This window comes from Chelonia mydas, chromosome 21, assembly GCF_015237465.2.
Source record: "Chelonia mydas isolate rCheMyd1 chromosome 21, rCheMyd1.pri.v2, whole genome shotgun sequence".
In the NCBI taxonomy this organism is placed as follows: Eukaryota; Metazoa; Chordata; order Testudines; family Cheloniidae; genus Chelonia; species Chelonia mydas.
Window position 1 is genome coordinate 9,434,971 of NC_051261.2, and position 11,683 is coordinate 9,446,653.

The following is an 11,683-nucleotide window of genomic DNA, read 5'->3' on the forward strand; positions in this document are numbered from 1 at the left end:
CAGCAAAGAACAGGGAGAAGAAAGGAAGCCAGGGCACTGTACTCAAATGAGCAACCTGTTGGGTCCCATGGCTGCCAATGCTGCCGCCTTCGGAAAAGAGGGAGCTCCAACAATAAATTATTTGATGCTGGTGGGGGGTGGTTTTAAGCCACCATCTGGCTCCTGCTAGCTCTGAAGCTCAGTTAGGAATTAAAATGAAAAAAAGTTCAGGGATCTAGGGAGAGAAATGCCTTCCCCTTCCTTTTGCCCACGCAGAAGAAGCCCGAGACAGGCGTCTCTCCCTGGACTTGGCCTGGATGGCTGCTGGAGTTTTACGGTGGAGGCAGGATTATGTGAGATAACTGGAGGGGAAGGGAGCCTTATCCCGTCAAGCAGGCATCGCAGGCCCTAGCTTTGAAACCAAGACACCAGGAGGGAGACAGGGCCCCCCGATGAAACAGGAGCCTGGCAAAAGGCAGCTGTTGGGCCGGGCAGGGCCAGGACCAACGCTTGGGACCTTCCCAGCATGCTTGCCGTGGGTTCTTAAAAACGCCATGCTCCCCTCCTGCCCCTCAGCATCCTTGGGTCTCCTCTCATCCGCCGCCCCTGCGCTCCTCCAGCCAGTCTCCCTTCCCTCGGCTCCCATCCCCAGGAGACGGGTCCGGAGGAGGCGAAGGCTCCACTGACACTTGACAAGAAACCGTTCTGCCTGGCAGTTCTGCCTGGTATTTCTCGCCACAAGTCAGCCCACCCGCTGGGGAGGCCTGGTGGGCCTCTCCCGCAGACCGACGCCTACGTTAACTCTTTCAAAGCCCCGGGACAAACACTGCCCAGCACAGGGCACTCAGGTGGGTGGGAGAAAGGCCATGCTAGGGCCTAACCCCCGCTGCGAGGTGAGGGCCTCAAGACCTTTTGCCGGTGGGTAACGGCCTTAGTAGGGGCAGGCCCGTAGAATAAGAGGACACAGGAGTGGGATTGTCACACTCCGTCCAGCCAGACATTGCCATTCCACCACTAGGAGATGGAGAAAGGTCATGTCACTGGGGAGATGTGCTGCTTTCAATGGCCCTGGATAAACTCTCCAGCAGGAGCCAGTCGATTTACACAGCTGATGGCCGGCCGCTTGCTGGCACCACTTTTAGGCCACCCAATGCCAGCATGTCCACCTCTCCAAAGACATGGTCTAGCCATGAAACCGTCTGTTTCAGAGCCGGGCACCCCTTTCCTCCAACATGGCTGCATTCCCCGAGCAGAAATGTTCACGGAACCCAAGGAACGTTTGCCGAGAGCCAATGACCAACTTGTAAAAAACAAGACACAAGGAGCGTTCGTGCCAGAAACCCGACCCCACGAGCAGCTCTAATCCAATCAGAGAGCAGAGATAATACCGCGTGACTCTCCACATCCAATTGAAACCCACCGACAGAGCTTGAATTTCAACATACTTGCAAACAAGCCACAGACTAAGAATGATTTGCGGAAATTCACTGGGCAAATGGATTCTGAATAATGAGTATGTCTGAGTAAAGTCACCCTGTGCTTGCCAACGACTCGCAGGCAGAAAAATCTAAATGAGGGCCACGAGATAAAATGCCTAGACAGACAGAATTTGAATACACTCTTTGCTCAGCTCCAAACACGCTTGTACAGATCTTGGCCTAGATTCTTGTGGGGTTCTGCGCTCAACTCTCTCCATCAGCCGAGTTGAGCATCACCTGTGCATTACGGTAGCATCCCGTGATCAGGACCCCATGGTTCATACACATAGTCCCACTCCAGTGCCTTCATCACAAGGTCGCATCTCCTTTTATATTCTTATAAGGTTCTGCAGAACGAAGTCACAGCCCCCCCACCAACCAGCCAGCCAGGACGGGGAGCCAATACAGCGTTCCGATCAGCGAGGGCAATTAGAGAATTCTAGCCCTGCATGACTTCCCATCGGTTTTGGAGTCGGACCGGGGCACGGGGTTGGAAGGGTGAGCAGGAGAAAGGGAAGTGCATTCAATCAGGGTTGTTGCCCTGGATGGTGGGTTGGGTGTGTGCAGTGCTGAAACTTTTTGTATTGATTAACCTCAGTGCAATTAAATCCCACTAGATAAACCTAGTTATTCTGCAAGCGACCTGAGTGGTGTTGAAATTTGTTATTTCAACACGGTCTGCAATAAGGGAGCAGCTCATCTCGCTCCGGACTGCCCGTGCCTTGGCGATCCATGCCGCGGACTCTGCTTCTTAACAGTTCTTAAGAACCTGGCCTCTCCCTCTGCCTGTTTGAACGGAAGTGCTGGGGCCTGAACAAAAACATGCGCAGAGAACGTGGGGATGGAATTGCCTCACGTGTGCTTAAGTTGCTTTGTTCCCCAGGGCACGCGTGAGCCGTAACACATGCCAAGAGATCCTGAACCAGTGCCTGACACCCAGTACACCCTTCATTCTATCTACTAGATACTTGGCCATGTTGCCCATCCAAACCTCTCTGCCTCACACACACACAGACAATACATTCCCCGTGCCTCCTACATAATATCCATATACACATGCATTTACTGTGTAAATCCAGCTCGCTCAGAGTCTTTATTTAGATACAGGGAGCCAGGGCTAAATCTTGCTCTAAACTACCCCAAGGTAAGTCTAGAGTAAAGCCGTTGATTTCAATAGTATGAGAAAAGAATCTGGTCCACTAATGTACATCAGCCCCTCACATTCTTATTTTTACATAGAGAAGGAGAGAATATGGAATTTTCCCTCGCCCTTAGAGCTCCAGTGTTCCTTTCAGCTGAACGGGTCAACAGCCTTATCCCTACTATACTTAGGGTGACCAGACAGCAAATGTGAAAAATCGGGACGGGGGTGGGGGAGTAATAGGAGCCTATATAAGAAAAAGACCCAAAAATCAGTACTGTCCCTAAAAAAAAAAATCAAGACATCTGGTCACCCTAACTACACTGCCTGGCAAAGCAAGCTGAAGGGACTTGCCATAACTCTCGCATCAGTTTAGGCAGAGTGAGGAGCAGAACCCAGGTCCCGACTCATAGTCCAGCAATTTAACCACCAGAGAATGCCCACGCTCTACCCAGCTGAGGTCACGCGAGTGAGGTTTGCCAGGGAGGCAGAACAAACCACTTTCGAGTGACCTCCAAAACAGGGCCCCCCAATGGCATTTTTTCCCCTACTACCTTTTTTAAAAAAGGGCCCTCACGTGTTTTCACAGCTGCCTATGGTTTTCAAAGTCCTCTTATTAGAAGAAAAAAGTTGTATTATTCCACTCTTCGCTACGGCAAACCCACGCCGAAGCCATACGACCGGAACCAGAGCTCTTGGCTTCAGCACAAACCAGCAGAGCAGCAAAATTTTCCTTCCACTTTGCAAACCCCCTCCTTGAAAATCAATTTTTTTTTTTAAAAAGAAAGTGCGGCTGCTCCTCTGAATCCAGCACTGCGACCCTACCAGGAGGGTTTCCGTCGGCGAGCCGAGCGAAAGGATCTCGGTCTGCCAACTTGCCAGGGCATGAAACACAGGAGGCACTTGCAGCCGAGAGTAAACACGGATACCAGTTTCCGTTAAGAAGGAAGATAAACTCACGACCTGGCAAAAGCAGATTTTAGGCACAATTTTAAGAAGCCAGACACACTGTGCATGCCGCTTAATGAACACGGGGCTCGACAGTTTCTCTGTCTACATAAGAGCATAGCTACGTGGTACCTATGTCCCAATGCAATACTTCTAGTGCAATCCTTTAACAACTACCATCCTATCCCTAGAGAGGATCTCTCTTCAACCACGGAAGCAAGAACTTTACAAAACAAAATTGGGGACGGATGGGGGAAAGATGAACTGTGCCCTATATTCCATTTCATCCAGATCTCAGATGAAATTACTTTTTCTCCACCACTTGTATCTCATCTCCCTCCCCACTGTTGCTGTCTGACTCATTAAAGCATTGGGGTGGGGACAAGGAGGAAGAAGCATGGATTGTAAGAAAGATGTTGCACCCCATGAAGCTTTGCTGGGTCGATAGCAACAGTAGCTCGATCCCCTGAAGTGGCTTCGTTCAGAAGGGGAAAGGAGATTTAACAAAACCAGACTCACCGCCGTTCCCCCTGCATTTTAGATCATCGCTTCTTCTTTTCAGTTAAAAAAAAAAAATTACAAACAAGTTTTTAGAATCAACAACTCTTTGCATTCCCCAACCGCCTTTCCTCTTCTGGAGGGTAAATTTCACTCTAAGAAAAAGATACAGACAGGATTTTTCCCAACCTGAAAAACAAGCCACTCCCCAAACCTTTTCTCCCCACTTCTATAAAACAAAAGTTCCATCTCTAGTGAGCAAAAGGGCTTGCTTATGGGGTACCAAAAGAACCAGCACCCCGGTGCGTAAGCTTGTTCTAAAGAATGAGCGAAATGACCTGATGTAGGGTGGAGGGTAAAAGAAAAAAAAACCGAACAGATATAGAAGAAAGTCACCGAAAATGACAACAAATTTTGCAAGGTTGATGTCACCTCAAATATTTTAAAGAGGACTTTGCAAGAGCACAGTTAACCCTTGTGTGTTTTAGGGCAAGTTTGCGTGATTTTTTTAAGTCACATATACCAGCGTTCTCTCTCTTCTGCAGAGGCTGGATGCATTTCCCTGCTCTCAGTGTATCTACAGAGTCCCACGCCCCCCCTCCGGGTACCACTGAACTCCTCTTCCCTTTGAGCACACAGCTCTGGAGGTGTGTATTTAACCTCCCATGTGGCCAGTTCTCCCGAGGCGTGAGGGAAAGGTGGCATCCTGTTCTGTTTAACAATGCCCCGGTGCCAAACAGAGAGAGATTAAAAATCAAAGAGCCCAGGAGTGGAATTTCCAAGTTATCACTTTAAGAAGTGGCAGGTGATAGAGACAAACTGTTAACATGACTTAAGGACACTTGGGGTGTAGCAAATTAGCGTGTGCGGGGGGGGGGGGTGGTGACTAAAATACATGTCACCCAAAGGGAACAGATAAGAGTTCCTTCTGGCCTGAAGGCCAAACCACAAGCAGAGGTAAAGGTTGATTCTCCTATCCGATTCCAATCCCCTGAAGCACCAGGTACATACATGGCAGTAAGTCGCCTTGTTAACACAGGGCAAGAAACCTAGGCTGGCATGAAGCCCTCTCCTAACCCTGCTGCAAAGGCCATATTCATTAGCTACCCACCCTCTCCAACACACCTGCCAGCTAGAAATAGGGGCTGGGAGGTGGAAAGAGAATGACAGAGACATCTTTTATCTCCACTGAAATACAGATAGCAGAGGGTAGGGCTGGGGAGAATGGTTGCTGTTTGGGCTGAAAATAAGAGACTTTTTTTAAACACATGGGAGCGAGGCTACGAAATTTCGCTCCCTGTCGGAAAACAAAACCTCAAAAAAAAAAAAAAAAAGAATGCAGAAGAAGGGGGGAAGCTGCAGACACATTATCCCTCCTTTCTATAGGACGGAGAACTGCCCTCCCGCTCCACAGCGCTCGCCCCCCCCCCCCCCACACACACACACACCTTGTTGCTACAAAGGGAAAATCTTTGCTGTACCTCTTCCCCTCTCTGCACCTACTCAGCAAACAAAAAAACAAAAAACAACCCCTCCCCCTCAAAGACTCAAAGCCAGCCCCCTAGCGAGACACAAACCTTATCAGATTCAAAGCATCCCCTATCCACCATGAGAAAAGGAAAGCTCTTAGGGCTCTCTGGGAAAGAACTTCACAACCGAGTGCACTTGGATTCCAGCCTGGTTATTAGAAAAGAAAGCGAGAACGCGTCCGAAGTGGATATTTTAGTGTCACTCGATTTTATAGATCACGCCGATTTTTAAATAAACTCGGCCCTTTCTTTCAGAAGGGAGAATCTGAATTAGAAATTCACCAGATTCCTCCGGTGTTGCATTGCTGGATTTTTTTATTATTATTATTATTGTTGTTCATTTTAATTCCCCATGAAAATCAAGAAGTTTAATAGATTTTATTTTAAAATCCTCTGCTCCAGGTAAATCCACTCAGGAATAACAACAACCACCACAAAAATCTACTTGGCCCAAACATTTTTCCTTAGCATCTCACTTTCTTTTCCCCTCCCCAAAACAGAGGCAACAAACAACTTTTCTGCTTAGATTCACTGAGCCACGACATTCTGAATAGTAGATGTATTGTGCATACTCCTTTTTATTGCTTTTTCTGAAGCCATCAGCTTGGGGACCGGCAGAAGGAATTGCTAGCTTCCTTTACAGGTGCACATGCAACCGGGCTGGGAAAGATCAGTCCACTGGGTGCATCTCGCTGCAAACGGAACATTTTCACTTAACACCAGCAGCAGAATCTTGGAAAGCACGGAGATGCATCCCATCACTCTCCATCTAGACACTTAACAGGGTAGACAGGTTGGATGGAGTTTGAGTGCATTTTTGATATTCCATGATGCTCAGATTATTTCCCCCCCAGCCAAGACTAGTCAAACTTTCTCTTCTGAAATGGGGCCCATTCGATAGAAGTGGTTTTGCTTTTAGTATCCTCATCAGTTCAAAGCATAAAACAAATTATTTGCATCAGGTTTTAACCAGAGGGTTTCCTCTTCTCTACTTTAGAATCCCACATTCACTACAGAAGCAAAGATAGAAGGGGAAAACGATTTTTTTAATAATAATAAAAAAATAGCAACTCAAGAATATTAGCCCAAATGTTTTAAAATACAGGGAATGTGGGGGCTTAGAAAGTCTCCCCTTTCAAGCCCCGCTCCACAAGGAGTAAAGAATAAAGACTGGAATTAGAACCATCTGACTGCTTCGCAGAACTGACAAATACTCCCCGACTCACTCGGTCAGCACATACAATTTTCGTCCTTACGTTCACCGTATTCCATCCTGAACTCTCAAAGGTTTTGATTTAGGGGAAAAAAATGGGGGCTACATTTGACAAATAATTTTTGCATGTGCGTAAGCAAGGCTGATTTTAAAAACAGACTATCCTCAAAATAAATCAAAAAGTGAGTTTGATTTCATTAAAATCTGAGATGTACTCATGTTTAGTCAACAATATTAGTACGGCATGAAACATACTCACAAATACACAACTGCCAGCCTCGCACTGTCTGTCTGTGTATTGATTTGACACTAAACTGCCCGTTCTCCAGCATAATACACTTCTTGTGTAAATTTCTAAACTCACAGGAAGAATTTTCACTCACTTCTACTTTAGGTTAAAAACACCCCCCTTTAATGGAGAGAACAACATTTTAATTGCATACCCCACATCCTTTCCAAAAGCATTGTAAAGTGAGGTCTTAATCGGACACCAAGTTGGTTCTGACTGTGGTAAATGACAAATGTATGTACATTTTAGTCTCCAAAGCAAAACTCATCTGGGCTGATCAGTTACTTCAAGCCGGCAACAGATCCTGGATAGGAATCTGTGCTGAAATTCCTCTCTAATTCCTTAGCACTATATTAGGAATAGAGAAATCACAGTGTGTTTTCTCTAAATATATGTGCTTTTGAACGTTACTCTGAGTAACAGTGCAAACGAAGTTTAGTTTTTAGATACTCATGAATTATTCCTGTTCTCCCCTATTAAAATTTTTATTTGAATTAAAAAAGGAGGGAGGAGGGAAGAAAAAATTACACATTTTTCTTTTTTTTTTTTTTTGTTTTTAAAAAAGCCATTCCCCAAATGGAAAGGTTAACTGAAATTACAGCCCACTTGTTCTCCTCCATACACACCTTAGAAATGTGCTTGCCAACTCGAAACAGTTCCCTATCCCCAAAAGAAATATTCATAGTAATCTGCTGCTAACAAACCACTTACTAAACTTTTTTTTTTTTTGGGGGGGGGGGGGGGGGGGGGGAGGGAAGAGAGCAGACAGAAGCCTGAGACGGGGAAGACAATTTTGAACGAACCGAACAATCATTAATTTTGCCAAGGTTTGCACTTGGAATTTGTCTCAAACGAAGCTATTCGCTCCATTGACGAAAGCAACTGACCAGAATTGTCCTCACACCCCTCACCAACTAGCCAGTAGTTTTAAAACAAGGTCTGCCTGGGATTTCTGAACTCCCTAAAGAATACTACTTAATAATAAACCCTTTCCAAATTATTGTTATTAGCGATGGTTTACAGGGGTTCAGCTAGACACCCTCATACAGACTACCATGCATTGTATGAAAGTTTTAGGGATTCCCCCTGCCCCCAAAGCCCTCATCACACTTTTAAAACAAAGAAATATAGAAAGGCTCACAAACTGTGCCATTAGGGGAAAGATGTGCACAAACAAATCACAATGTGGAATTTCACTGTACAGCTGGCTGAGTTAGAATCCTTGCCCTGTAAGTTTTAATAATCAATATAAATCCTATTTTGTTTTTAGTCTTATTTTTGCCTGCTCTCTATTTATTAGATAAATATTTTAAATACTTTAATTTTAATCTCACACCAATCAGCGTATTCATGGGTGGAACAATTTCTCTGCGGGTTGTTTAAGGTTTGTTGGGGCTCAGTTTGCTTCTTTAGGAAATTTGCAAAGATTTTAAAACTTGTTTTGTTTTGATTTATTTCTAAACAGGGGGAAGTTTACTTTGTTGGCACATCACATGGCCCAGATCAGCAGGTTTTATGTTGAAATTATTTTTAAAACACTCAGCAATAGACAACATTAAAATAAAACGGCCTATGGGGGGAAATAAAAAGGCAGGTACCAACAAAGGAAGACCAAATGCAACATGTCCCCGCAAAGTACACTGATCTACAATAGCTATTGAGGTTATTCTGCATTACTTCCCCTAGCAGAAAGACGGCTAATTTAAACACTTATTTCTCAAGGTTAATTTTTTTTTAAAGTAATTAATTCACAAGATGTTCCCCACTCCCTTGGCAAGCATTAAAAATAAACACAGAGCAGAGCAGGTTCTGGGACTGAAGAGAAAGAAAAAATATTGTCAGCAAAAGTTTCCTTGGAGTCGAGAATCCAACAGGAAAGACACTGCCAGAGAGCTGGTTTTCTTGTTGGAAGTTTCCTGTTCATCTCCACAGGCCTCCCGGCTCCCAGGGAAAGTTGCTTTGTGCGGTTGAGAGAGAGGTGGGCAGAAATACAGCTGTCCCCACATCATGGGCCCCCCCCACACACACACTTTCTACTCAGAGCCCCATACATGTGAATAACTTTGAATCTGCCCATCCTGTCAATCAGAGCAAATTGTGAGACCTCCCCCCCCGCAAAGCAAATGCCACACACCCAGGGCGGATTGATCGACCCAAACCCCAGGAGCCGTCTCCTATAACGCCCCCCTCCAGGCACCCAGAAGAAACACACACACACACACAAAATAAGGCAAATCAATAGTGTACCTCCAATTCCACCCCCCGGCCATGCACACGCTGTCCCAGTTCCCCCACCTCTGAATTTCATTCTCTTGTCCCCCAATATAAACAATTCATACACACCCCAAAAAAATCCCGCTCCCCAAATCCCTCGCTTTTCACGCCACTTCCATGCAAAGTCTCAGCTGAAAAGTTGCTCCTGACAGAGATTTCTCTTTGTCTGGAAGCTCCTTGATGCACCTTCGCGATCCCTGGGACCCAACGCTCCAAGCGATCGATAGGGCTGCCGGGGGGGGGGGGGGGACCAGGCTACAAAGCCTTTAACTGCGAGCCCCGTCTTTCCCCCTCCCCGAAGGGAAACTAAGAGCCGACCCCTAGAAGTCCTGCGGAGGGCGAAGCCAGGCGGAGCGCAGGGGAGATTCCTGGGGCTCGCTACTCCGGGGGCGGTTCAAACGAGCAGGGTGCACAATTCGAAACAACAAAGCGAGGAAAGAATATATGTCTCGTAAAGGGTTTGCAATCCCCCCCCCTCCTCCTTTACAAAAAGGGAACTGGGGCACCCACCGCACGAGCAGCTCTCGCCACCCCCCACCTGTTTGTTAAAAACACACACACACACACACACACACCCAGCCACCCGCCTCTGCAAAGAAGAAAGGAGGAAAGAAAGAAAACAGCTGTTCAGCCTGTTTAGCAACTTTCTGGGGTTAGTGGCTGAAAAATATTTCAGGGGAGGGAAGCCGAGCGGCGGTGTAAACAGGCCGCCTCTGCAAGGGTGCGTGGGAGGGGGGGGAACAGACCTGGCGATTGAAACTCACCCACCTTGAGAGTTCAACAAACGCAAAGCGACACACACACACACACACGAAACACACAACACACAACCCCACCAACCTGTTTGGCTCGACAGCGGCTGGAAACAAGGCTCAACTTGAACCCCCCGCTTGGGGCATGGGTAGATCTCCGCTGGGGGGAGGGGAAAGGGGGGCGGGGGGAGAAACTTCTCCAGTTCCGGGGTGGGGGTGGGGGGTCCCCAAAGTTCGCCGTCTCGGGCAGAGCGGGGAAGAGCCCCTAGACCCGGTCCCGCATGACCGCACTGCCCGGGGGTGCTGCCAGCTCCCCCCTTTGCTGGATGACTTCTTGGGGGGGGTCTCCCTCTTCTTTCCTCCCCCCACCCCGGCTCCTCTTCCTCCTCTGCTCAGGGTAGGGTGGGGGGGTCCGTCTGCGCCCTCCTCTCCCTGTGTCCCATTCACACGGGCAGAGCGGGCGCTAATCAGCGGGGCTGCGTCCGCACGGGAGATGTGACTTGAGATCGGGGAGGGGAGGGGTGGGAGCGAGAGCGAGAGAGTTACTTCCACTTCTACCATAATCCATCTAAAGCAGGTGCAGCTCATTTCCAACCCCACCGCGCCGGCAGGAGGGAAGAGGAAGGCGCCACGTTGGGGAAGAAGAGGTGATGGGGAGGGGAGGCTTTGGGAAGGAGAGGAAAGGAAACCCATCTCTTCTTTTTATGTCTGAGGGCTCCGGCGGGTTGGATCCTGCTGAATAGGGACAGCGTCGGAATAAACTTGAAGGGGTCAAGCTACGCGGTGGTTTCATTTCTCCTCCCGGCTGTTCCATTATGATTATTGTTTTATTAATAATAATTATTTCTCTTGAGGTGGCACCTAGACTGATATCTGCGCCACGCTGTGCTAAGCACTGCACAAACCTGCGTGGGAACAGGCAGCTCCTGTCTCCCAAAGTTTATCATCAAAATAGACAAAGGAAGAGAGAAAGGAAGGATTATCCTCATTTTACAGAGGGGGGGAAACTGAGGCACAAAGCGATGGCCCAATGTCCTACAAGGAGTCTGTGGCAGAGCCAGGAACTGAACCGAGATCTCCTAGATGCATACACATAGCAAAAGGCAGTCCCTGTCCCAAAGAGTTTATAATCTAAATGGGCAAGACAGACAAAGGCTGAGAGAAAGGATTATCATCCCCATTTTACAGACAGGGAAAGTAAGGTCCAGAGGCTCAGATCCATAAAGGTATTTAGGCTCCTAACTTCCATTGATTTCAATGGAAGCTAGAAACCTTCATACCCTTGGTGGATCTGGTCCTGTGATGCCTTCTCGGTGGGCCCTGAACTATAAATTACCTTATGAACCCCCTGCCTCAGCAAGAGAGAGATTTCCTGGTGCTAAACTGTGTGTCAGCTCCCTGACACTCCAGTCTGTTAGCCAGCCCAACAAAGTCCTCAGCACTCTGCCAGTCCTTTCCTTGACTTGCAGGGAATCCTTGATGTCCACGGTTCCCAACCCCCCTGGGAGAGCATTCCCCTATAGTATCCATCCCCTGACACTGGACACTCACAGCAGTTACCAGGTCTGCTGTCACACCAGTC

At 47.6% G+C, this 11,683-nt stretch overlaps 1 protein-coding gene across 5 annotated transcripts in view; it reads right to left on the reverse strand.

Moving 5' to 3' along the window:
- Positions 1–10,671, reverse strand: part of FOXP4 (forkhead box P4) — a 138,430-nt gene extending 127,759 nt beyond the window's left edge. For 3 of the 5 annotated variants that reach the window (XM_043533477.1, XM_037884874.2, XM_037884872.2), the window contains exon 1: positions 10,190–10,616. The gene's annotated coding sequence lies outside the window, so the exon portion shown is untranslated. Of the gene's footprint in view, positions 1–10,189 lie in introns of all 5 variants that reach the window. The other 2 variants (XM_037884875.2, XM_037884871.2) reach the window with 2 other exon arrangements.
- Between the last annotated feature and the right edge of the window lie 1,012 nt (positions 10,672–11,683).